Below are 19,128 nucleotides of genomic sequence, written 5' to 3' on the forward strand. Positions count from 1 at the left end.
AAGCTTTCCTTTATTATCCTTCTCCAACTTTCTTTTCTAAATGTCATCCTAGCAATCATTAATCAGTGAATAAGAAGTTATAATTAATAGAGGCCCGGATCGTTCAAGTGGAAGATTATTCTTTTGAATTCTTGTATTTTTCTTGGAAGATGTCCTCGAGTTAATTATTTAGTATTTGGATTTTATTTTATTTTTTCGAGCTCCAGTCTTGTATCTGAAATGAACAAATTGATCACAGCCATGTGGGGGATGAGGGGATGATGTCTAAATGTTTGCAGGAGACTGGTGTGAGGAATCTAAGCAGGGCTGGGAGCTCTGCTGCTCCCTCTGCTGGTATTAAAGATTGGAAGCAAACAAGCCGCCAGCCTCAGAGCTGTCCAAGCCCTAGGAAAGCTCTGGGGTGCTCAGGGCACACCCAACAGAGACCAGAGCCTGCAGGTCAGATTTCAGGATGACTGGCTGAGAGTGGAGGACCCTGGTGAGCAAATTAGCAAGGAGAAGGTAGCACAGGGCTGGATTTGGTGGCTGCAGGGTCCCTGAGACCTGTCACCATTTCTTTCAGATGAAGCCATCTTATGTTTCCATGCATATTGGAAACACAGACCATTTCAAGTTCTACACTGAGCTAGAGGAAGACATTGTTCAAATGTGAGACGCAGGAGAGTGCAGATTTGAGACCATGCAGAGTCCTCGGATGGAAAGTTAAACGGGAAGAGTGAGTGGGAGTGTCTCCAGAGGTACTGGCCTTGCCTGTATCACGCAGACTGCCTCTCTCTTGCTGGTATAAGGATCATATTCCCAAGTACAGTTCATATTTATACCCCGATTCCCTTGTTGCACTCGCTGGTATCAGTTGTTTTTAAAGAGGACACCACTGTGTATTTTTCCCCTGGCTCAGCAACTTCCGGAGGAGTTCTGTTATGCCACCGCTCTCTGTGTGGTTCCGTTCATATCTTTTTGGCATTAGGTTACAATGCCTGGACCACATTCCTGCTGACCTCAGTTCACTGGTCTTGGGGATGCCCTGCGTCGACATCTGAAACGGCAGCAGGGCTCTATGAAGGGGAGGCTGGGCAGCTCCAGGGGAAGTCCTGAGCTATGCAGGGATGAGGATGAAGTGGCAATGCTGAAATCCCTGTTTGGGGGCCTGAAAGTCATTCATTTATTCACTACCCCACCAGACAATGACAGTTGTTTATCTGCCCCTGTAGGAGCAATACACTACAAGATGAGCCTATGCCTTTTAAGGACAAATATTTCATAGTTAGAGGTCTTTTCACATTGCGGTCAATTGCTGGCTAAAGTGGACTCGATTCTCTTCTTGTATCCGATTTTATTTTTATATTGTCTTTGCAGTTTCCTCCCCTTAGAGACGACTCTGCCCTTGAATGTCCGATGTTCTTCTGACCAGTAACAATGGCAGGAATAATGACACGCAGTTTGGCCATCAGTAACTGAGCACTTCAGGACCCAGCAGAAAGTCACCCTGTGTCGGAAGAACAGAGGTTACTTGGAGTAGTAGCCATCCTTCCCTGATGGTTACCTTCCTACCTGCTGTGCTCTAGTCAGTGTAAGTTCATCTACCCCCTCATCCCCTGCTGACCGAAGAGACACCAGTGAGGCCAGGTGAGAACAATTGTCTTAGTGACTCGTGGACATACCCCTCAACTGTACTCTTACAAGTCACTGTTTTAGGATAATTTCTAATATGGCAATATCACACACACACACCAATTGGGGAGGAAAAGCATGGCTATAACAAGGGCACCTTTACTGTATTTACCTTGTGCTTATGGTAGTGAGCACTTGGTGATGTTGGTCAGAGCAAGCAGAGGGAGGGGAATGGGGAGGCATTCCTGGTGTTGCCTAAAATGGAGCCCAGACTTGACTAGCTGGTTGGACACAGTGTTAAAGGAAATGAGAGGATGCTAATAAGACATACCCTTCTCAGGGATTCAGAGGAAAGAGAGACTACGTTGGGTGGCAATAAGGAAGGGGAGGCCACATAACAACAGGAGCTCTACTCTGGGCTCCAAGAAGGGAGGAGTCTGACTGTTTATCCCTCATAGCCTTGTCATTACCTCCTGTAATGTGAGAGGAACTTTTGCTACTGGGTCCTCTGTCCTGTGGGCAAGGGGGCAAGGGGATTCATACTTATATGATTTATTAGACCATCAAGCCTGCTGTGTGCCCTGGGTGTCAAGGAGCCAGGACATCACAGCCATTTCTATTGATCATGACTGGTTGGCTGTTCTGTGTACTGAAGCAGTAGGAGGGGACTCTCAAGGAACATCTGTATAGGCTCATACTACTGATATAGGCTGCCTCTAAACTGGACTTCGATTCTACTCTATAAAGAGTGGTCTTCAGGGGCACCTCTGTCAGTTTCAAATGGACGGCTTGCTAGACAAGTGGAGTCCTTGGTCCCCCGAGCCTCCTATTTAGGGATTAGGGGAATAAGAATCTGCCCATTTTGCAATCTCTCCTGATGGTGCTTCAAGGACTGGAAAACCCCTTTTTGAAGTATCCTGTCCTATGCCTGCAGGACCAGTAGGGGGCCTCATGTAGAGGCAGGCCCCATGGCCAGGGAGCAGGTCCAGGGCTCCCTTAGTTCTTGACAGGACTGGTTTTCCATACTATATTCCTCTCCCTGTGGCTTCCCCAAATATTTCCAAACTAGAATTGCCAGAACAGACTTTTCTAAAACGCATGCTTCAAGGCTCCATCTGAAATGCAGTAAGTCCAAATCTCATGGGCTAGGGCCCAGGAATAAACATTTAATTCTAAGAAAGAAAGAAAGAAAGAAAGAAAGAAAGAATAGATGATAGCCCCAAACAAAGTTTCCAGTGGTCTTTGTGCTCAGTCAGTTATGGGAATGACTGGGTTGCTCCTACTCTGCATCATATATAGGTGACGCTCAGCAGTGACCCATTCTTAAATCAATACTCAAGAATCAAAATCCATAACCAGCTTTTTGGTATATTTACTTGGGCCTTTGTGCTTGTTTTCCCCTTTTATTTTGGGGGCGCTCTGAGTCAACTAATTTTTGAGTCTTGGGAAAACAGAGAAGAATAATAACCATGAGCTTGTGGGAGGCAAACTGAGACAACATACCATCTGCAGTGAAGTCGGCATAAATCCCCCAAATGGCACCGAGCTGCCAAGATGACTCTCTAAGGCTTCCTGTCTGCCTCAGTGGAGTGCGGGCCCTGGAGAGGTTCAATTATCCTCCACACATGTGCTTTTAGGGAGCCCAGCAAGAGAAGGATCTGGAACGCTCAGTAATGAGGTTCCCAGGGTTTCAGAATAAAGGGAAGGGCAGGTAAATGGGAACTCGACTTGCGATTCTATTGTGGCTGTGATTGCTAATCATTACCCAATGTTTCGGTTGTGATACTTGCATTATTGACCTAATTGAAAAATAACTGGTGGAGAGTGTCCCTATTAGAGACACATAGTACAATTCAATATGCATTCACTCCTCCACAATCATCAGTTTGCCATGTACGGAACACCAGACAACTGAGATGACTTCTGTTTCTTTGCTGCTTATGGGGTGATGGGAGGCAAAGAAAGATGCTAAGGAGTTGAAGGGGGATACTCAGTTTCAGAAAAGTCAGGAGCTGTTTAGGGAGCATGTGGAATTTGACTTGGGCCTTGAGAAGGTAGCTTTGGAGAGGGAAGCTAACACAAGCCATGAACAGGACAGGCAACTGTAGGATAGGTTTGGGAAGACTTCGGGTTTTGTTGTGTATTTTTATTTTTGTTGTTAGGAGACTAGAGAACTTTAAGGCTAAGAAGATGCTGATGGCAGTCTGGATGCCTGAGGTCCCTGGAGCACTGGGTATCTTTTCACCATTTACCAATACCCAGGAAAGATGCCACCAACACATCCTGGCAACATTTCACTAATTCCACACAGGCTCAAGAGTCCGTTCTTACCCTGTGCTCTACAGAGCCACTAATCACATGGAGTTGGCTGATGAGGAAAGACTCCTTCTAGGCTCCCTCCCTCCCCTGCCCCTTTGGTGAGCAAAGGAATTAACATCTCTAGAGACAATGTCTGGGGGAGAAGGTCTTTTGTTTCCACTTGAAGCTGTATATAATCAAACATGAACCGTTGGATGATTAATCTGTAAACAGACTCTGGGATGGAACAGGCAAGGATGGGGAGTGAATTAATCTGGCAGGTAAACTAGGAGTCTATTGCAGTAATTCAGCTGGGAGCAACCAAGCCCATAATTAGGGCAGTGGTGATGGACACAACACGGGAGAGAGAGAGGCGGAAGACTTTTTGAGGGTACAGTTGCAAGGTCTGGAAGCTCACAGAATATCTGGGGCTGGGAAGTGGGAGAGGTCAGATGTTGGGAAGTTTGTGTTTTAGAGTATTTGATGTCCCAACAAAGGAGGGGGACTCAGAAGGACAGTGGCCTTCTAAGGGGCATGTGGTGAACTTAGTTCTGGAAAATTGGGCTGGAGATGCAACACAGTGGTGGTGGTGGAGTGTTTGTTGCTGGCTAGGGTGGCATTGTGTAAAATTTGAAAGTATATAATCAAGATCAAGTAAAAAGAGGAACTTGAAATGTGCCTTTGGGAATTGTGTCCCTCATCTTCATGAGGGTGAGGGAAGCAAAATCACCAAGAAAAGAGTGTAGAGAAAACAGGAGGAGGGAGAGAAGGGAAGGAGGCAAAAGCCCAGAGCAGCCTTTGTGGTGAGTCTTTTATAGGACAGACTGCATGCATTTATCTTCTTGGGTCTAATTGTTTCCGGCTCATTTGAAAATATCCATTTTCATGCACTAACAGTCTCTGGTGATTATAGTATACTCTGACCCGATGCTCCATCCCCTAATTAATCAGGTTCAGGACAAGACCTGAAACTCAGTCACCAGTTGACAAAAATCAGTTGTCGATCCCCAAGGACACTGGGGTTTTGTTGGTATGCAGAGTCAGGCACAGAGACATGGCCCTGCAAGTGCACTTGGGGGTGCCCCTCCCGAACCCAGGAGTTCTACGTGCTTTTTCTCTTAATGTTCCAAAGTTGGCCTTCATCCTAGACAATAGAAAAAGAAAGAGATTTCCAGAGCTTGCCTTGTTCCTGACAGATGACCAGGCAGTGTCACTAAAGTAAAAACGAGTTCCTTTGACCTCTTCCTACAGCAGTTCTTTGGGTTGATGGTTGAAAATGAATGACCCACCCAGGCCGACCCTCAAACCTGAATGTTCCCAGAGCCACAGACATGCAAAATGTCTTAGGTCCTGCCTGCATGTCTTACTGAACTGACAAGCCCCCGTTCAGTATTTGAGTTAAGCTACCTTAATGAATTCCAAAGCAGGCTATTCAAACAGGCATCTAGAAAAACTGTAGGAATCTGTGCTGTAATTATTTCAGCAAAGTAACTCTAAAGTACCATGACCCGTGTCAGCTGCCTAAATGTTTTTGAGATCATTTTCCTAGAAGCCTGTGGTGGGCCCTTTACTCTCTGGCCTTTTCCTTGGCTCTTGTCAGGTAGAGATTTTTGTTCCTCCGGCCTCTATCTGCAGCTCCCTCCTCACTGCTGGCCTCCTGCAAATGCCATCCCATGACTCCTTTCAGATCCCCAAGGTCTGCCTCAGCCTCCTGCTGTTCTTCACCTCAACTGCTGTCTGTTTCATAGGACATGTTTTTTTCCATGTACTGCATGGTTGGGCTCCCCTTTTCTAGGCAAGTGACAAGCCTGTCTTGCTATGGAAGTCAGGGCTGATTTCTGACCAGAGGAGGTATTAACCCCACTTAATCAGGATTAATGAGAACATGGTCTTCATCTTTGAGTCATCCACAGATTTCACCATTCACTTGATCCTAAGAGAGCAAGAATAAGTCTGGGTAGGTGAGCCAGGAGATTATGGCAACACTTCATCTGTGGATCCAGTATGGAGACAGGAGTAGCAAAATCCCAACCACTGCGGCTGCAGGGAAGGCTCTGCAGTTACTTGCTACTCTCACAGAGGACCTGAATTCTGTTCCCAGCATCCACACCAGATCACAACCACTCCACATAACTACTGTCCAAGGGGATCCAGCACCCTCTTCTGTCTTCTACAGACACAAGGGACTCATGGCACACATATGTCCATGCGGGAAAAATGAGCATACATAAAATATAAATAAATAAATAAATAAATAAATAAATAATAAAGAAGGGAGCCTGACCGCAGATCACCCTAAAATCTTCACAGGGGATTATGTCTTATAATAACTATAGAGTCAAAGTAGGCGCAGTTAACTATCTTCCTTCACAGATGGGAAAACTGAGAGACAGGCTCACAGTGCACATAAATCCCTGAGCACTAGACAGGAGCTCCGTCGTTTCAAGAGTCTGTTTGTCTCCACTTGGCTGTGACCTTGGGAGACACCTGGTTTCTCTGAGCCCTGCTTCCTCACCTGGGTACTGTGCAGCGCCTGCAGCCTTCCTTCCTGCATTCTTCTCATCTCACCACTGATTTTCTGCAGAAAGAGGCTTATTTTCTCAGACATTTCCTCCTCTCCAGCTTTCCCTGGGCTTTGCAAAGCAATAATTGCTTTACTACTCTGGAAGCATCAAGAAAGCATCTTGAAAAAGTACCCAGGAGGCATTTTGCTGGCTCCTCTTTCTATCAGAGGCCTGTGGAGTCCAAGCTGCTGCAGCTGTCTCCAGGAGCCTTCATTAAACCAGTATTTTGATGCTAAATCAATGTTTCCCACCCCAGGTTCCCTCTGGGAAAAGTGAGGGAAGAGACTTAGGTCATGACATCCTCAATCACATTTCTTTCCTTAGATCTTATCTCTGCTGCGTTAAGATGAGTCCCAACCATCGTGGGACTTGGCCAGAACAGAGGTTAGAATCCAGGGCTCCCCTTGGCCATCAAACGATTTCTTTTTCCTGGAATATCTAGTGATAGGCAGTATGTTGGTTTTGCTTCTTGATCTGTGGCCATTTATAGGCGATTGAAGTTCTGAGCTCCTGGTACCCTAGAGAGACAAACAGACCCACAGGTTGGTCATAGGGGCCAAACACCACAGAGCTGGCAGGATGTCCTCTGATCCAGTTCTATAATGTGTAGTCAAACAACCTCCCTGGGACTCTGGTGGGCTCTGGCCAGGGTGCTGAAGGACAGAGTTAAAAGGAAGTTGTCTTTGACTTTTCTGCAAAGCACAACCTAGCAGCCTTGCCAGAGCAGCGTGGTGAAAGCCTGCTGGGTATTAATAGCAACAGCTAACATTTATGGAGCATTTACAGTTTGCCGAATACTATGCTAAGCACAGTTAAATCCTCACTATGACCCTTGGAATGAGGTATTATCACTGCAATCCTTTGTAGCTGCGGACCCTAAGATTAAGATAGTTGAGCTACTTGCCTGAGTCACACAACTCAAACTTGGCTCCCAACACCAGATCTCACATCCTTACCCACTGGATTCTGCGAATGCTTCTCCATATCCTTTTGCTAAGGATCCCCAGTGCAGATCAGGTGACCTGAGGACACAGTTAAGAGGCTGCTTTGGCTCTGCCATTTTACAGGTCTATATTTCTGAGACCTTCAATCTCAGGCCATGGTCTTAGTACTATGAACCCTGAAGCTCTGTGATAAGTCTGTCTAGGAAATATGGCGCTTGGGAGTGATTTCTATTGTTCTCACATGAGCATTCAGGGCACCAGCCTGCAGACATTAGCATGCTTGGCAATCCACTCCTCTGCCTGCAGGGTGATTTCTCTTGGCAGGGAGTCTTTTCAGGAGGTGACTGAGGACACAGAGAAATGATACAAGGGAGATCCTCATCAATGAATAACTCAATTCTCATCTGCCTACCCTCCCTTCTCTTTTCCTCTCTCCTCCCTTCTCTCTTCTCCTATCCAGATCTTTCTCCTTGATTAATTTGGAATTCAGAAAAAAAAAAAAAACTTAAAAAATTTTTATTAGGGAGGTTCAAGTACATTCTTCTCCAAATTTTATTTCTCAATATTCCCCCTTAGGCCCCCAAACTATAGCCATCACAGTACTTGTAAGCTCACGCCCTGTCACCCTCGGAACACAGACCTGTTTCACCAGCTGAGAGGAGAATGTTTCTCCTTCAGCTTGGATGCCAAGTCTCAGTCCCTGGTGCCCAGCACCCCTGGGATGCTGAGGAAGGAACTGCTTCATCCTGAGGCAGTCAAGGGGATAGATGGTGGAAACATCTGCTCTGGAAACACATTTCTCACAGCAAATAACATTTGCATGCTTGTGCCTGCAAATATCACCGAGGCATTTGTAAAGTTAAACACTGCCTTTGCTTCTCTGGCCTTCCCCTTGGCCAGCTCCTGAGCGCTCCATGGATCAAGGAGTTCAGTTCAGGGAATGCCCCTCCCTCCCTTCCTCTCTGTCCTCTGAGGCTAAGATGTTTCCTTCAGAACCTCACAAACAAACCCAGGTTTTAAGCTGATCAGAACCCAGTGGCCTCTTCAGTTTTCTGCTTCTCACGAGCTCACACACACTAAGATGGGCCTTTCTGTCTGTATGAATATAGTGCCTTCTGTATAAGCCCTCCTCTTGTCTTGATATTTCTGTAAATGTGTATTGTCTCCCCCAGAAGACATACTCCTGGCAGAGGACTGAATACTTCAACACAGCGAATCATCTGTGCACTTGTGTTTAGAAGCACACATGGCAAGGAATGCTAAAGCATTGTCTGTATAAGATTATGAGCATAAGGAAACACACTTGTTGGCATATATTAGATTGTTAAGTGTAGTATCTAAATGGAGAGGGTGCCTCATGGACATGCAAATAGACTAGGAAGGTGCTTAAGCTAAGGAAAGGAACACAGGCGCATGTCTTCCTGATTTGTGACTTGCTTTTTCCTCCCACAAGCTCTCATGCCCTTCCTTTCCAAATTAGGTCTAGCAGAAGTGTGTGTGGCAGAGAGAAGCTAGTAGTATAAGGGCTGTTCTGAGAATGCACTTTCCACAGTCACAAGAACATCTGCAGAGTAGTCGTCAAGAAGCCTGCCCCTCAGAGACTCAAAGAAATCTAGAAGTTTCTCATGGAGGAGATGGGGAGTCCAGAGGTACACCTTGATTCCAGGCTCAACAGAGCCATCTGGGCCAAAAGAACAAGGAATGTCTCATATGACATCCATGTACATTGATCCTGAAACCACAGTGAGGATAAAGACTACCATATCAGTTCTCTGTCCCTGTTACCATGTTTAAAAAAAAATCTAGGCAATATGCCTGAAAACTAATTGCTTTGTGTCAGCTGAAGCTATAAATCTGAAAAAGAAAAAGGAAATCTTTTCTCCTGAGAAATGTTCATGGTATATGATAGTTTGAGAAAAGGAAGGGAGAGGGAGAAAGATAGAAAGAGAGAGAGAAAGATGGGACAGGAAGGAAGAAGGAGGAGGAGGAGGAGGAGGAGGAGGAGGAGGAGGAGAAGAAGAAGAAGAAGAAGAAGAAGAAGAAGAAGAAGAAGAAGAAGAAGAAGAAGAAGAATTCAGTTATTTATGATTTTTTAAACAAAATTCTGTGACTGTGTACTGTAAAGAAATTAATATCAAATATAGTTAAAGACAAGCAGACTTGTGTATATCATAGACACTGGGAAACATTTAATGAAGAGATAAATGCTGAATGGTGTTCCATGTGTGATACGTTCATAGATTTGGATATTCAAGGAGCTATTTGTTAGCCTATGACAGTGCCAGCAGTGTGTTCCTGTGGTCACACTTACCAGTGCTCTTTGGCTTGGGATGATCTGCTTAAAAGGCTGCATACACTTCAGTTATCCTGTTCATTGACCAGAACAACTAGAGTGATGCTCAGTACGAAAATGATAGACAGCCACCCCTATTCACCAACTTATCATGGTGTGTGTGTGTGTGTGTGTGTGTGTGTGTGTGTGTGTGTAGCTGGGAATCTGTATTTTCACAAGCACTCCAGGGGATTTTTATGCCCATTAAGGCTTCAGAACTATCGCTCTAGGCACCCTTAGACTGCCACAGTGCTGTCTCTCACGATTAATTCCACTCAAGCAAAACAAATGAAGGTTTTTATTATTTATAATATGTAAAAACAAAATGGAACAAAACAAACCCCATTGTCTGACCTTCCTTTGCTTCAATGCCAGCATCTAGAAAACTTAATTCATGTGAACTTTCTAATGTATGGCTAGAACTTCCCATGAATCCATTGAACTTGGCAGGAACTAAGTCAAATGACCCATATCTCTTGCATGGCAGCTTTGTGTACCATTGACCTGCCCAGGGGCAAGAATTTCAAGTCTTTTCTCATCCTTAAACAAATTTCAAAGAAACAAAGTCAATAAATATATCAAACACGAACAAGCATGGAGGGTAATATAACAGCCACCAAGCTCTTACTGCACGGCTTTGACCAGTCTTAACATGTTGCTACCCATTCTTCAACTATATTTCTTCATAAATAAAGCATTATAGGAAAATTTATGTAGACATCTCCAACCCATTCTTCTTTTCTCCTTCCCCAAAGAAACCGCTGTGCTGAATTCAGCCATTTTATTCCCAAACATATTTATATTTATTGTAGGATACGTGCATACACAATTTGCTTAGATGTGGTTTTGGACTTATAGAAATGGTATTGTATAGTATGCATTTTTCTCTCCTTTTTCCCATTCTACCATTTTTTTTATAATGCCATGAGACCACTTTTTTTTTTATTATTTTATTTCTTTACATTCCAATTGTAGCTTCCCTTTTCTTCCCCCTACCCCACTGAGCCCTTCTCCCCTTTTGATCAGAAAAAGGGAGGCCTCCCATGGATGCCAAACAGCCTTTGCATATCATGTTGCAGGAAGATTAGGCCTATCTTCTGTTGAGGCTGGATGAGGCAGCTTAGTTAGGGGAAAGGGATCCAAAGGCAGGCAGTGTAGTCAAAGACAGCTCCTGCCTGTGCTTTAGGAGTCCCACATGAAGATCCAGCTGCATAACTGTCACATTGCGCAGAGGACCTAGGTCTATCCCATGATGCTCTCTGGCTAGCAGCTCGGTCATTTTGCGTCCCCAGGAGCCTAGGTTAGTTGATTCTGCAGGTTTTCTTGGGACATCCTGGGACCTTTTTGGCTCCTTGAATCCTTTATTTTCCTCTTCCACAGGATTCTTCAAGCTTCCCTTAATGTTTGGCTGAGGGTTTATGCATCAGGTTCCATCGGAGGCAGGATGAAGCCTCTCTGATGACTGTCCTGCTAGGTGCCTGTCTGCAAGTACAGCAGAGCAGCATTAGTAGTACGAGGGGTGGGCTCTCTCTCATGGCATGAGTTTCAGGCTGGTTGGCTCTTCCCACAAATTCTGCTCCATCTTTCATCCCAGAACATATTATAGGCAGATCAAAATTTGAGTCTAAGATTTTATGGGTGGGTTGGTGTCACAATCCCTCCATTGGAAGTCTTGCCTGGTTATAGGAAATGGCAGGTTCAGGATCCATATTTCCCAGGGCTAGAAATCTTAGCTAGGATTACCCTCATAGATTCCTGGGATTTTCCATTGGCCTAGGTTTCTAGCTCCTCCCAGAGATGTTCTCCTCCAATCCAGTTGTCTCCCTTCCTCCCTTCACCTCATCCTTCCTGTTCTCACCCAGAACCCTCCTCCCATCCAGTCCCCTTCCTCTGTTCACCCTCAATGTTTAATCTATTTCCCCTTCTTAGTGAGAATCAGGCATCCCCCAACTTGGGTGCTCCTTGTTACTTAGCTTCTCTGACTCTGTGGTTTGTAGCATAGTTATGACTTTGTGACTAATACCCACTTATAAGTGAGTACATACCATGTTAGTCTTTCTGGATCTGGGTTACCTCACTCAGGATGACTTTTTTCTAGTTCCATCCCTTTGCTTGCAAATTTCATGATGTCATTGTTTTTAATGGCTGAGTAATACTCCATTGTATCAATGTACCACATTTCTTTTTTTTCATTCTTTGGTTGAGAAATATCTAGGTTGTTTCTAATTTCTGGCTATTATGAACAAAGCAGCTATGCACATAGTTGAGCACGTGTCCTTCTGGTATTGTGGAACATCTTTTGGGAATATGCTCAGAAGTAGTATAGCTGGGTCTTGCAGTAGACATATTCCCATTTGACTGAGAAACTGACCAATTTGTACTACAAGGTGGTTGTCCAAGTCCCACCAGCAATGGAGAAATGCTTCATTGCTTCACATCCCTACCACCATGAACTGTCTCTGAGTTTCTGATCTTAGCCATTCTGATGGGTGTAAGATGGAATCTCAGTCATTTGTGATTTGCATTTCCCCAATGACAGAGGATGTCATTGTGTGCTTCTTGGCCATTAGAGACTCCTCTGTTGAGAATTTTGTTTAGCTCTGTATCCCATTTTTTAATGGAATTATTTGGTTTGTTGATGTCTGGTTTCTTGATTTCTTTATATATTTTGAATATCAGCTCTCTGTTGCATATAGGGTTGGTGAAAATCTTTTCCATCCTGTCAGCTGCTGTTTTGTCCTTATGACACTGTCCTTCACCTTACAGAAGCTTTCCAGTTTCCTGAGATGCCATTTATTAATTGTTCATCTTAGTGCCTGAGCTGTTGGTTTTCTGTTTAAGAAGTTGTCTCCTGTGGCAATGCATTCAAGGCTATTCCCCACTTCTCTTCAAACAGATTTAGTATATATAGTTTCATGTTGAAGTCTTTGATCCACTTGGACTTAAGTTATATTCAGGGTGATACATATGGATTTATTTGCATTCTTCTACATGGAGAAATCCAGTAAGACCAGCAACATTTGTTGAAGATGAAGGGGTGTTGAATTTTATTAAAGGCTTTTTCAGCATCTAATGAGATTATTGTGTGTGTGTGTGTGTTTCAGATAGTTTATATGACAGATTACATTGAGGGATTTTCATATGTTGGAATGAAGCCTACTTGATTATGGTAAATAAAATTGTTGTTGATGTATTCTTGGGTTTGGTTTATGAGCAATTGAATTGAGTATTTTTGCAGCAATGGCCTGAAATTCTCTTTCTTGATTGAGTCTTTGTGTGGCTTAAGTGTCAGGGTGACTGTGGCCTCATAAAATGAATTTGACAATGTTCCTTCTGTTTCTACTTTGTGAAATAATTTGTAAAATGTTGGTATTAGCTCTTCTTTGTAGTTCTGATAGAATTCTGCACTAAAACCATCTGGCCCTGGGCTTTTTTCATTGGGAGACTTTTGATGACTGCTCCTATTACCTAAGTGGTTATAGGTCTACTTAAGTTGTTTATTTAATCCTGATTTAACTTTGGCAAGTGACATCTACTGAGAAAATTGTCCTTTTCATTTAGGTTTTCCAGTCTTGTGGAGAACAGTTTTTTTGAGATAAGACTTAGTGATTTCTTGGATTTCTTCAGTGTCTTTTTTTTTGTTTTTTTGTTTTTGTTGTTGTTTTGTTTTGTTTTTTGTTTTTTTGAGACAGGGTTTCTCTGTGTAGCCCTGGCTGTCCTCAAACTCAGAAATCCACCTGCTTCTGCCTCCCAAGTGCTGGGATTACAGGCATGTGCCACCACTGCCTGGCCTTAAGTGTCTGTTGTTATGTCCCTCTTTTCATTTCTGATTTTGTTAATTTTGATATTCTCTTTCTGCCTTTTATTTAGTTTGGTTAAGGATTTGTCTATCTTGTTTATTTTCTCAAAGAACCAACTCTTTGTTTCATTGATTCTTTGTATTGTTCTCTTTGCTTCTAATTTATTGATTTCAGCCCAAAGTTTGATTATTTCCTGATATTTATTCCTCTTGGGTGTGTTTGCTTCTTTTTGTTCTAGAGTTTTCAGACGTGCTGTTAAGTTGTTAGTATGAGATCTCACTAATTTCCTTATGAAGTCACTTAGTGCTATGAACTTTTCTCTTAGCACTGCTTTCATTTTTGTCTCATAAGTTTGGGCATGGTGTGTCTTCATTTCCATTGAATTCTAGAAAATCTTTAATGTCTTTATTTCTTCCTTGACCCAGTGTCATTGATTAGAGGGTTGTTCAGTTTTCTTGTGTTTGTAGACTTTCTATTGTTTCTGTTGTTGTTGAAGTTCAGCTTTAATCCATGGTGATTTGATAAGATATAGGGAGTTATTTCAATTTTATTGTATCTGTCGAGACTTGCTCTGTGGCCAAATATGTGGTCAATTTTGGGGAAGGTTCTGTGATGTGCTGAGGAGAAGGTCTATTCTTTTGTGTTTGGGTGAAATGATCTGTACATATCTATTAAGTCCATTTAAGTCATAATGCCTTATTTTCATTATTTCTCTGTTTAGTTTCTGTTTGGATGACCTGTCTATTGGTGAAAGTGAGGTGTTGAAGTCTCAGACTATTAGTATGTGGTTCAATATGTGATTTACACTTAATAATGTTATTTTACAAATGTTGGTGCCCTTCATATGGGGCATAGATATTCAGAATTGAGATGTCATCTTGGTGAATTTTTCCTTTGATGAATATGAAATGTCATTCTCTATCTCTTTTGGTTAATTTTGGTTGGAAGTCTATTTTATTAGATTTTAAAATAGCTACTCTAGCTTGCTTCTTGGGTCTGTTTGCTTGGAAACTTTTTTTCTAGCCCTTTACTCCGAGGTAATGTTTATCTTTGATGTTGAGGTGTGTTTCTTGTATGCAGCAGAATGATAAACCCATTTTCTTTTCATCCATGCTGATAGCCTGTGTCTTTTTATTGGGAAATTGAGTTCATTGATATTGAGAGATATTAAAGACCAATGATTATTAAATCCTGTTATTTTGTTGGTGTGTGTGTGTTTCTTTTTTTGTTTGTTTGTTTTTGTTTTTTCTAGTGTGAAATTATTTCTCATGTTTTCTTGGGTGTAGTTAGACTCCTTGGGTTGGAGTTTTTTTGTTTTTTTCTAGTATCTTCTGTAGGGCTGGATGTATGGATAGATCTTGTTTAAATTAATTGTTGTTATGGTATATCTTGTTTTTTCCATCTATGGTGATTGAATTTTGCTGGTTATTATAGTCCAGACTGGCATCTATGGTCTCTTAGAGACTGTAAGACATCTATCTGCCCAGGCACTTCTGACTTTTAGAGTCTCTATTGAAAAGTCAGGTGTAATTCTGATAGGTCTGCCTTTATGTATACTTGCAACTTGGAACCTTCTTTTATTGTTGTTGCTGTCATTCTATACATTTAGTGTTTTGATTATTATGTAGTGAGAAGATTTTTTTTTCTGGTCCAATCTATTTGGTGTTCTGTAAACTTATACATTTATAACCATCTTTTTCTTTAGGTTAGGGAAGTTTTCTTCTATGATTTTGTTGAAAATATTTTCTGTGTCTTCAATCTGAACATCTTCTCATTCTTCTACTCCTCTTATTCTTAGGTTAGGTGGTTTCATAGTGTCCCAAATTTCTCAAATGGTGCCAGAAGTATTTTAGGTTTAACATTTTCTTTGACCAATGTAATAACTTATTTTTTGGTATCTTCCATGACTAGGATTCTCTCTCCCATATCTTGTATTCTGTTGGTGATGCTTACATCTATAGTTTCTGTTCTCTAACTTAGGTTTTTCATCTCCAGGATTACCTCAGTTTGTATTTTCTTTATTGCTTCTATTTCCATTTTTAGGTCTTGAACAGTTTTATTCATTTTCTTGACATGTTTGATTATATTTTCCTGTATTTCTTTAAGGGAGTTATTCATTTTCTCTTTTAAGGACTCCATCATCCTCATACGATTGAATTTAAGGTAATTTTTTTACACTTCAGGTATGCTAGGGTATCAGCTGGGCCCTGGTGGTTCTATATTTCCCTGGCTCTTGTTGATTGTGTTCTTACTCTGGCCTTTATCCATCTGGGTTTTATGGCTATTATAGGTTTATATCCTGATTTCTGAGTTTATCTTTGTTGGATGGGTATTTTTTCCCCATTCTTTCCCCCTATGGTTTCTGTTTCCTCTTTGTCTTTTGGCCTGAATGGCCTAACATTCTGGTCACTAGGGGTTTTGTTGTTGTTGTTGTTTGGTTGTTTTGTTTTGTTTGGTTTTGTTTTGTTTTGTTTGGTTTGGTTTGGTTTGTGTGGCCTCTGGGGTTTTAAGTGCTAACTTGCCCCTGGGATCTCTAATACCAACATGACCTGGGATTTCTGGTGCCAACAGGCCTCTGGGAAAGCAGGCCTAGTTGTGGGCAGGAAAATAGAGAGCAGGGGGCAGTAGTTTACCACTTTTAGGTTTTTTAGGGAGATTTGACAGACAAAAGCTTGAGGCAGGGTTTTATGTGGCATTCACTGATTTGGGCAGGTATCCGGAATTGCAGACAGAGTTGTGGGCTTAAAATGGAGCTCAGAAAACAAGATGCAGTTCAATAAGCAAGGGATTGGGGTCATGTCTTACCTGGTTGTCCCTGGTGTCAGCAGGCCTCTGGGACAACAGGCAGAGTTATGGGCAGGAAAATAGAGTGCAGGGGACAGGGTGAAGTTTACCAGTGTTGGGTATAAGAAAGAAACAGTACTATGAATTCATTTAATTACTAGTGGCACATGCTCTGACTGTTCTTTGTCCAGTCTAGAATCATATTTTGAATGTGACCACCTCCTTTCAAACACAAGTTTGAAAACACAAGTTTGCTGGTGGTATATGGCTTTCCTTGCCTAGGGCAGATGCTCCTGTTGTAAGCCCCACTCTTGGGGACCCGTGGCTGCCAGACTCCATGTCTAGACCACTCTGATAGTAAGGCTTGACCCCTTGAGGTGCACAGAGTGGCCAGGTCCCACTCCTGAAGAACTTCAATGGCCAGGCCGCCACCCTACCCTCTCAAGGCCAGAGAGTGCCCAGACCCTACCCTACAGAAAAAAAAAAAAGAGAGAGAGAGAGTCCAAGATCAGGCTACAAAATCACACTAGTCCCTGAGTTTGTTCCAAGATCAGGCCACATTATCCCTTCAATCCCAGGCCATCCTAGAACGCAACCCTGATCCCACCAGAGAAACCCTATATAAACCCTGTTGTCTGCTTAGTCCTCTGCTGCTTCTTGCCCTCCTGGATTTTTTCCCTCCTAACAAATCTCTTGTGTGAGGTTTGTTGTGTGGTGTGACTTTTTTGTGGTGTTCCTTGGCTTCTGACTGCCAGGATCCCTTTCCCTTCAGAGCTGTAACACAAGCACGGGGAAGCCTTCCCCCACCAGAACAGAGCCATAACACATTGGGGAAACCTTCCCTTGTCAGAGAAGAGTTGTAACATTTCCATCTGGTAAGCCTTTCCACTCAAGAGCTGTAACACTTACAACTGGTGTATATGGGTGAAGTCCTGATGACCAGGCATTGGGAAATGGAGATTCCAACACATCTGTGTTGATTGCTTAAAAACTGAGTGGGAAATTTATATGTAAAATATAAATAAAAGTTAATTACTTAAGTAACAGTTTAACTGTGCGAGAGAAACGATATCCCTGGACAGTACAGATTTGTTACTAAATAAATTATACCTACATTAATTCTATAAGAGTTCAGAAGATGGAGAGGTCGAGGTTTACTTGACTCAGATTCTAATTTGCCACAGAATGGTTTCCTAGCAACCATCACTAGATGAGAATCAGCTAACTCTGCTGTTTTGAACCAGACATAACTGTGTTGGAAATATGAGTCAAATAAACGCCTGCTTAAGGTTGCATTTTACCTCCTAAAGCTGTATTTGAGATATGTGACTGCTGAACAAAGGGCTAAAGAGGTTTCCGTTTCCAGAACCTAACACAGCTGATAGGGAGAATTGAAAATGGCACTAGATTTAGGAATGTAGACGCTTATATTTTCTCAGAAAATGGACTTGAGCTGTGCTGAATGAAGAGGTGAAAGACAGGGGAAATGGGAGGAACATGGAAATGCATGCAGGGAGTATGGAATCCAGGAAATCCTTAGCCATACCCAACCTGAGATTGATGGGACCAGAATCAGCATACGATATTGCAAGACCCAAGTTCTCAGCACAAAGGAGATTCATTTGCCCCAGAGGGACAAAGGGCAGGGACAAAGACAGGAGCAAAAGGATATGGGAGAAGGGAGAAAGGAACAAGGGAGAGGGGGAAGAGATATTTGTCCCCTAACCACACATACCCCAGGGCTATCTCTGGATAGAGAGGAGACAGATGTGGCTCATAGGCAAATGGCAGTTTATAAAGGTAAAGAGGGAAATCTCATGTTAGGATGAAGTGTTTAATTTTAATTGGGCATGCTAACTAGGTGAGCCAAAGGGACTTTTAACTGCTGAACTCCAATACTTTGATAGATGGACCTTGGTAGTCAGCCTCAAAAGGAGGAAGCTGCCAAATAGGGAATAGACTTTGATGGCTAGCTTCAAGAATGTAATCTAATGGTGTTTAGCAAGGGAGAGCCAATGGGGAGAAGGACAAAGCCTGCCAGAGCCATGTTTTCCAGGCCTGGGCTGGCTTGAGTCCCTTCAAAGATGTTTCACATCTTTGCCACACTTAAGCAGCATCCCTGGGCACTTGCTCATCACTGGCTTGTTACAGGAAGTGGGCTCCAAAGGCTGGACCATGCTTCCAGCAGATAAACAGCATTATAAAGTCAGCTTATTTCTATTTGTCTCATCTTTTCTGACCATCTCATGGTGACTATGTGGCTTGAAAAGGGAGGACACTGTAGATATTCAGGCAGTACCAGGATGAAGGTCCATGAGAAGCTTGCTTGTATACTTTTGAACTTTGACATATCTATCACTGAACTCTTGGCTTTAACATAGAAAGCAGTCCTCAGGGAACAAAAGGCTTTCCAACATACATCCTTCAGCCAGTGCCATAAAAAGAACATATTTCCATTTCTAAGTGCCTCATTTAGAAATGTGACTCTCGGGCTGCTAGAGCTAGAAGAGACCTCTGCAGATTAAATGTGTCCACTGAAAAGAGGGGGACAATTCTGCCTTGTTGACAATTTGTGCCCGACTTCTCTGGGAGAGGAAATTGCCTCTTTACCTTTTATTTTTTGTACAAAGGCAGATTTATCCTCAGATACTGTCAGGGACATCTACAAGAAAACACATTTTAAAAAAAAATTAGGCTTAGCCAGTAAAACTGAGAATAAAATACAAGATGAGAAATCCTGCAAAGATTTCATATTATTCTTGAAGTTTTTCAATGTTATAAGTTTAGTTGAAATT

At 42.6% G+C, this 19,128-nt stretch overlaps 1 long non-coding RNA gene across 4 annotated transcripts in view; it reads left to right on the forward strand.

Moving 5' to 3' along the window:
- The window catches only part of Gm35240, an 85,675-nt gene that overhangs the window by 14,431 nt on the left and 52,116 nt on the right, over window positions 1–19,128 (forward strand). For 3 of the 4 annotated variants that reach the window (XR_381705.3, XR_381706.3, XR_381708.2), the window contains exon 2: window positions 1,357–1,626. This is a non-coding gene — a long non-coding RNA (predicted gene, 35240). The remainder of the gene's footprint in view (window positions 1–1,356; window positions 1,627–19,128) is intronic. The other variant, XR_381707.3, reaches the window with a different exon arrangement.

The sequence above is a fragment of the Mus musculus genome, chromosome 12, assembly GCF_000001635.26.
Source record: "Mus musculus strain C57BL/6J chromosome 12, GRCm38.p6 C57BL/6J".
NCBI lineage: Eukaryota > Metazoa > Chordata > Mammalia > Rodentia > Muridae > Mus > Mus musculus.